Here is an 8,986-nt window from a genome sequence, read left to right on the forward strand (position 1 = left end):
GCCCTGCAGATTCCCTTCTACACAAGGCCATTGTCCAGTACAGTTGAAATCATTGCTGGCTCCTCGCTTTCTTCAGTCCAGTTGTGGAGGAGACTGCTGCCCTGGAGGCTGTTTTTCAAGGACACAGAGAAATAACACAAATTGGCATGATCCATTCCTCGCATTTTCCCCTGATCCTTAGCAACTCCCAGGTGACCCTTCATGACCCCCTCATTTACTGCAAGGGCAGGTTCCATTAAAATTCTGCTGACAGCATGGCCAGGGACCAGCGAACGTTGCACCTCGATCCAAGAAGGCCCAAGTAGGTGCAGTCACCAGCACTGAAACACCCACTGGGCAAACTCTGGAACTTCCCCCCAAGTACCATGATTACACTGATGTCTTGGAGAAGAAGAATGCAGAAAGCCTCCCTCCACACTGGGACTACAACGGCCTCATAGAACTTCAGCCATTTGGATGGATCCAGACAATGTCAGAGCCTGAACTGGGGGCGTTGTGAGAATCTCTCAAAGATAACTTGGCCCTGGGGTTCATCTGCAAGTTGACTCACCAACCCATGCTGCAGTCCTTTTCCTAAAAAAGGATGGCAGCCTCCATTTATGTGCCAGTTACTAACCCTTAACTCAGATAACAATCCAGAACTATTACCCACTACCCCGATCCCCGTGTTGTTGGACCATATGGGGGCAGTCCACATTGTCACAAAACTGGGTCTCTAGGGAGCTTACAGACTCATCTGTATCTGAGAGAGACAAATGGAAGATCACCTTTTGGACCTGGCCACGTTGCATATTTAGTTATGCCATTTGGACTGACTAATGCTCCAGTGACATTCCAGCACTTCCTTAATGCTTCATTAGTGCTATGAGACCTACTGAACCAGGTCATGGTGGTATACTATGATATATTGATCTTTTCAAACAATCTGGACCAACTCACAGTCCACACAGTCCTGGACAGACTATGAAAATACAGTCTCTACACTAAATTATAGAAGCACATTCAATCAGACCTCAACCAAGCTCCTGGGTTTCATCTTGTTCCCAGAGGGCATCACAACAGACCATGCAAGGTCCAGTCTGTCCACAACTGGGCAGCACCCTGCAATGCACATGACCTACAACATCTTTCAGGTTTCACAAATATCTACCAAAGGTTTATCTCAAATTTTTCAAAACAAGCTGAGCCCCTCATGGACCTATGCTAGAAAAACACCTAATTCTACTGGTTGCCCTAGGCCAGCACACATTTAAGCAGTTAAAACTTGCCTTCACCATTCCAGTATTGGCCCATCCTGACATGACACAAGCATTCATTGTGGAAGCCAATGCCTCTGTTACAATGGCAGGGGCAGTCCTTTCCCAAAGGCATAGACTCGACCAAATACTGCACCCATCACCTACTACTCAAGGAAAATTACATGTGCTGAGCAAAAAAAATGAGATATTGCATAAGGAGCTCCTGGCAATTGAAAACCAAATTCAAAGAGTGACAACACTACTTGGAAGAGACCTGTCATCCAATCCAAGAATTTACCGATCACAAGAGCCTGGAGTACCTGTGCAGGACCAAGACCATGAACCAACAACTTCAGTGCGCCCTATTCTTATCCTAGTTCAACTTTACTTTGACCTGTAATCAGAAACAGCAAGGCCTAGAGTTATCCAGAAGATATGGCTTTGACCCATGAGGCCCCAGTCCAGAACCAGCCCACATTGTCAAGTCCCATAATTTCCTTAATATAACTCACTGCCAGGATCTCCTCATAGAATCATAGGTTATTAGGGTTGGAAGGGACCTCAAGAAAGCATCCAGTCCAAACCCCTGCGCAAAGCAGAACCAATCCCCAAATGGCCCCCTCAAGGACTGAACTCACGAGCCTAGGTTTAGCAGGCCAATGTTCAAACCACTGACCTACCCCTTGCCTCTCATCCTCATCCATTCTGCCTCTGTCTCCAGAATTCCACCCAATGGATTAGCCATTATCAACCTGGAACCATATGACACTCGAGAGGTGCTCACATTCATGAGGGACTTCATTTATGTTCCCCCAGACCTGCAAGAATGGCAGTTCTTCCACTATGCCATGACTCCACCTTAGCAGGACACTTTGGATGATATAAAACCCAACAATTAACATTCCATTTTTCTGGTGGCCCTGAACGTGCCCTGTGATAGAGACCTTTGTAACTTCCTGCCAAGTGTGCGCCTGAACTAAGATCCTGTGATGTGTCATTCCATATTATTTATGAAAATATACTTATGATATAAACATGACATAACTAAGATATACTTTATGCAAGATGGCTCATGTGAGATATCATTGGAAAGGTTATGATTTACTGAATGTGATTATCCTATTTGTATGAATGCATCATTTCTGTATCTGAAATTAGGAATATTGACTATGTAGCTGTATTTCAACTATGCTACTTTGGGTGACGCTCACTGATCAGGTACAACAACGGAAAAGCCAGACAGGGCGGATGGCCATCAACAAGGACAATGGACTGTAAAAGAGCCTAGTCTTCCTGTGAATGTGTGGGTCGGCCTGTGAAGAATGACTACAAGGGCCTTGCAGAGTCAGGTGGTCTTGTCACCTGATACTAAAACATTACGTGGGACTTCTTGGAACCTTCCATTGTAAGGGAAGGGGGGTCAAACTAGGAAACAATTTAAGGGTGAGGAGTGAGGTAATCCTGGTCATCAGTTCTCCCCTGCTACTCCACCCATGATGAGTGCTGGAACTAAGGGCTTGTCTACATTTACATTTTATAGCTGTCTAACTTGCTGGCTCAGGGGCATGAAAAATCACCCCCTGGAGCGCAGCAAGTTTGAGCACTTTAAAATGCTAGTGTGGACAGCTCCGAGCGCTGGGAACTCCGTGGAGGTGGAGTACCAGGAGTGCTGCGAGAGCTGTCCTCCAGCGCTTGGGCGTGACCACACCCACACTTCAAAGCACTCCCGCAGCCTAGACGTAGCCTAAGACTGAACTGAGGGAAAGAACTAAGCCCAGGCTGGAAGGGTGTCTGGCCTGTGAAGAAGATTATTAGAACCACATTTAGGGTGAGAACTTACGTGTCACCAGTTTCTTAAGTGTATTAAGCTTAGTTTGCGTGCTCTGTTTTATTTTCTTAGTAATCTCATAAAATCATAGAATATCAGGGTTGGAAGAGACCTCAGGAGGTCATCTAGTCCAACAACTGCCTTGTTCTGTCTGATAACACCTTAACTACTTAAAATACATCTGTTATAGTTAATACATTTATTTCTGGTTCATCACATAACCCAGTTTATGCAATTTCTAACTGTGAGGAGCGAGAAGCGTGTACATCCCTCTTCCACATTGAGGGAAGAGGTGAATTTCATAATATATCTTTGGGTCTGTACTTCAAGGGAGGTGGACATCTGAGTGGTGGAGGAGGTTTTAAGAGCCTGGTTCAGCAACCACTTTATCTGTTCTCTAGCCACCACACTTAAAACTCACTTAAAATCACTACCAGTGTTTCAGGACAACAAGCTGTGCACACCATCCTGCCAACTACATCACTGTGACAGGTTGGACCCCTTGGGAAGTCACCTAATGTGCTGAGACACCACTGAGTCTACCCGTTCTGCCAGCATGGGCCCCCGTTAACTGTCTTGCTGAGCCAGGCTCCTCTAACACACACACAGGCGGGGCCACACCCATCTGCAAATCACCTCTGGGAAGACTCAGTTTAAAGAACTTCCCCCAGTTTCAGTCTTAGTGGTTTCCAGCAGTCATCTTGGGTGGGGTAGCCGGGGAGAACTCATGACCTGGATTACCTCACTCCCCACCCTGAAATAGGATTTGCATAAGGCAGGAGTCCTTTGTTTCCTAGTTTGACCCTCCTTCCCTTACAGTGGAAAGTTCCAAGAAGTCCCAGGTAATGTTTTAGTATCAGGTGACAAGATCACCTGACTCTGTCGGGCCCTTGTAGCATTTGTCACAGGCTGACCCACACATTCACAGGAAGACTAAGCGCCTGGTTTTCCTGACCGTTGGAGCACAGAGAGTAATCAAAACAAAGAGGATATTGCTCAACGGTAGTTCGAACTGTCACTAAAGAGCCTGGAATAATGTCCTGCACAATCTCTGAATCAGGCTTCACCTTGCCCGCAAACAGACTGGCAACCCCTGCACTTGCAGTGAAACCATGACTCAGAAAAACGTTCCTCTCCAATCAGCAAGCCAACCACTTTGGTTGCCTGAATGTGTGTGTGTGTCTTGCAGAAACACATTCCCCACCCTTTTCTAGGGCAGGTACTCAAAAAGAGGCAGGCACTTTTAAATGTCCATGCACCCACTCACATACAAAATCATGTATCAGCCCAGTGACAGAAACAGGAGTGGGGAACACCTAAAACCTCAACAAAACCACCAAAATTCCCAATATCCACTAATCACAACAGTACAATTGGTCAAAGAGACGTACTTCAGTAATCAGTTTTTTCAGTCTACACTGCTTCTGCTTGTCAGACTCAGCCACGGAGACAAGTTTCAAAGTACAAAACAGATGGGAAAACCAAGCTGCCTCCTCTACCACATCTTTCCCTTTAGGATCACCCAGAAATCTGCCAGTCGCATCCAGGGTGATCCCTCTTCAGGGAGTTCAGGACCCGAAGGATCTGTGAGTGCATCACCCCCTGGCCCGTTCTCAGAGTCACTGCCATCCTTGAGGGGGGGAACCTCAGAGAGCCCAGAGGGAGGGGGCTGCTGGGACTGAGGGGGCAACACTGATGCCTGATGCCTCCAAATAAAGAGCCACATTCAGCAGCCTTGTGCTCCCTGACTGCACCAGCCAGCACTCTCAGAATAGGGCCCCCTCGGCCTTCAACAGCCAATTTGTACTCTAGGCTTTGCCAGCAAGCCAGAATCCACAGCCAAGGCCACAGATTCCATAGCAACAGGCTCAGCCTCCATTCCACAGCCAGGTCCAGGCTGTGAGACCACTGAGTCAGGAGCCACAGAACCAGTAATGCCATCTACCAGCATGCAAAGGGGGCACTAGCCCACCAGAGCAGAGACATCTGGAGCCTGCTGGGACCCAGTCTTGCCACCCCACATGTGCTTCACTCACAGAAAGCCCCACGTTCCCAGAGGCAGCCTCATTGACCAAATGTGTCAGACGCCCACAAGGAAAGCAGGCCATGCTCTCACTGGCCAAAGTCACACCCCCCAGCATAGGCCTCAGGGAAACGTTGAGCACTTTGGAAGCACAGTTTAATGTCATAAAATCTGCCCCATGAAAAGCCATGGCTAGTGCCCTTACCACAGCTCGCCAGGTCTCTGGCCAGCTGCTCATCTGGACAGTAGAGATCATGACTTTAACAACAGATGTTGAGAGGGGCACAAGAAGGACAAAACCACGCCACATAACCATCCCTTCCACCGCCACAAGCTCAACAAGGCTAAGTGACAAGCAACACAACATGGGCAAGGCACCTCACATTTATAAACCCCACAGCTAGACTACGCTTCTCCCCTGAGGCAGAATCTGGAGGCAAAATCCCAACCCATGGCCACAGGTTAAACCCTGCAAATCCAGAACAAAGTGCAGTACTGGCCTCCGTGCAAGCCAGCCCAGCCCAAATGGGGCAGACAAAAACCTGCCAAGACAAAAGAACCCCTGAAACTAAACACCCAACAACCCAAAACCAAACCCCGTTACCCCAAAAAAGAGAACAAAGCACAGCCACACATAGCCTCTGTCCCAAACACTCCCACACTCCTCAGCGAGAGAGAGGTGTATCTGAGAATAGACAGACAGATAAGGACAGAGTTGGTGTGATAGCAGCACCAAGCCAAAGAACAGCTCCCAATACCATGGGAGGTCGGAGTCCATTCCTGCTCCTCCCCATGCTCCCTGTGTGAACTGAGCCTCTCTAGGGATGTCTGCACTGCAGCTGGGAGTGAGCACCCCCTTGTGAATAGCTGGGCAGACATTGCTGTGATGCTGTGGCTTGGGCTGGAGCTTGAGCTTTGAGATTTGAGAGCCCAAGTTCCAGCCTGAGCCGCCCCACCTATCCAGCTCTTTTCAGGGCACCAACAGGATAACAGCACTGTCCAGGGAGAGCACAGGACCATGGGACATGGTGCTCACAGGATGAGGTGAGGCCCCCACCCAGCGAAAGCACAGGGCTATGAGGCATAGCAATATAAGAATGGCCATACTGGGTCAGACCAATGGTCCATCCAACCCTGTATTCCGACAACGACCAATGCCAGGAGCTTCAGAGGGAATAAACAGAACATGGCAATTAACGAGTGATCCATCCTGTCATAGAATCATAGAATATCAGGGTTGGAAGGAACCTCAGGAGATCATCTAGTCTAACCCCATGCTCAAAGCAGGACCAGTCCCCAACTAAATCATCCCAGCCAGGGCTTTGTCAAGCCTGACCTTAAAAACCTCTATGGAAGGAGATTCCACCACCTCACTAGGGAACCCAGTCCAGTACTTCATCACCCTCCTAGTGAAAAAGTTTTTCCTAATATCCAACCTAAACCTCCACCACTGCAACTTGAGACCTTTATTCCTTGTTCTGTCATCTGCTACCACTGAGAACAGTCTAGATCCATTCTCTTTGGAACCTCCTTTCAGGTAGTTGAAAGCAACTATCAAAGCCCCCCTCATTCTTCTCTTCTGCCGACTAAACAATCCCAGTTCCCTCAGCCTCTCCTCATAAGTCACGTGCTCCAGCCCCCTAATCATTCTTGTTGCCCTCCGCTGGACTCTTTCCAATTTTTCCACAGCTTTCCTGTACAGTACTCCAGATGAGGCCTCACCAATGCCAAATAGAGGGGAATGATCACGTCCCTCAATCTGCTGGCAATGCCCCTACTTCTACAGCCCAAAATGCTGTTAGCCTTTGTGGAAACAACGGCACACTGTCGACGCATATCCAGCTTCTTGTCCACCATAACCCCTAGGTCCTTTTCTGCAGAACTGCTGCCTAGACACTCAGTCCCTAGTCTGTAGCAGTGCATGAGATTCTTCCATCCTATGTGCAGACTCTGCGCCACTTGTCCTTGTGAACCTCACAAGACTTCTTTTCGGCTCAATCCTCTAATTGTCTAGGTCCCTCTGTATCCTATCTCTACCCCAGCGATCTGCCACGTCTCCCCAGTTTCCGTGTCATCTGCAAACTTGCTGAAGTGCAATCCATGCCATTTCTCCAGATCATGAAGATTGAACCAAACCTGGCCCCAGAACCGACCCTTGTGGACCCTCTTTCTACCCGCTGAGCCAACCTAGAACATGTGAGCCATTGATCCACTACCGAGTTGAGTCCTGACAGATCTAGCCTCAGCTTTCAATCCACCTTAGTAATCCATTCATCCCCCACTATTCTCTTTAACTGCTGGCAAGAATACTGTGGCAACATATCAAGAAACTCTTGCTAAAGCAAGGAATTAACACGACCACCCTTCCCTCACCACCAGCACAGCAGTTAACTCATCACAGAACAGCAACCTTAGGTGTAGTCAGGCATGACTTGCCCTGGTGAATCCATGTTGAATGCTCCTAAGAACATAAACACTTTCCTCTCCTCTAAGGCTTCAGAATTGATCCTTGAGGACCTGGCTCCATGATTTTCCACGGAATGAGGTAAGGATCGACTGCCGCCTGTAGTTCCCCAGATCCTCCTTTCTCCCTTTTAAAGATGGGCACGACATTACCTTTTTCCTCATCCGGGACTCCCCCAATCACCATGAGTTTTCAAAGATAATGGCCAATGGCTCTGCAATCACATCCACCAACTCCTTTAGCACCCTCGGATGCAGCGCATCCGGCCCCATGGACTTGTGCTTGTCCAGCTTTTCTAAATAGTCCTGTCATCTAGTCCCAGCTTCTGGCAGTCAGAGGTTTAGGGACACCCAGCACGTGCGGTTATATCCCTGCCCATCCTGGCTAATAGCCACTAACGGACCTATCCTCCAGGAAGTTGTCTAATTCTTTTCTGGCCCAGTTATAGTTTTATCATAGTGCTTACAAAGGTATCCAGGGCTCTGTGTGTTCCTTTTGGGGGTGCTGGGCACAGGCTGGGGCCTGGCCCAACTGGTGGAGGCACTGGGGGGCTCATGCATGCCGCCAGGGCAGTGCCAGGAGCAGTATCACGAAGTCCATTCTCCCCACGTACAGAGCAGCTCCAGCTTGCAGTGGATTGGCCCAGCAAGAGGCAGTGACTTGTGGGTAGAAGGTGCCCTCTAGAGGCGCAAAGCAAGTACTGCTCTCATGTTCTGGTGATGGCTCACCCGGGAGAGCCAATGGCTGAACCCTGACCATACAGCCCCGCAGGAACCATGGGCATAAGCCAGCAAACCCAGACAACATCACAAAGACAGAGTGGGCAGCATCTTCTCCATTCCTGCCCTTGGATCTCCGTGCTTTAGGTCCTGGGCTGCCCCAACCTCAGAAGCGAGACTGGGGGGGAATCCCAGCTGTTTTTGGGGACAGCCAGCTGGTTCCCTTTATCTCACATCTGACGAGCCAGCCGTTGGGCACAGGAAGGTCAGATGACTCACCTGAGGTCACACAGGGTATCAATGGCAGAGACAAGAACAGAACTGAGCTCTCCTGAGGGCCGGACCAGAGCCTATCCCTCCTCTGTGCTCTCTGTGTGATAGGCAGCACCCAGAGCCCCCAGCTAGGATCAGCCCCACCCCACTGTGCTGGGTGCTGCAGAAACCCAGAACTCGTCCCTTCCCTTAAAAGCCTGCCTGCTCTGCTACCCCTTCCTCAGCAGCAAGGCAGCACACGCTTCCCCGGCTACCAAGCCAGAGCTGAGCAAGGCACAGCTTTCTGGGTGATGAGTGGGGGGAGTCTTTCAGTCGGGGCTGGAGTCGCTCTAGGTCAGCCAGAAGTTGCTAGACTCCATGCAGAACTCACTGGGGGGGAGTCTCTGGCCTATCCAAGCCAGACACAGGATGACCACGTGGTCCCTTCTGGTTCGAAAATCA

Source organism: Chelonoidis abingdonii, chromosome 20, assembly GCF_003597395.2.
Source record: "Chelonoidis abingdonii isolate Lonesome George chromosome 20, CheloAbing_2.0, whole genome shotgun sequence".
NCBI lineage: Eukaryota > Metazoa > Chordata > Testudines > Testudinidae > Chelonoidis > Chelonoidis abingdonii.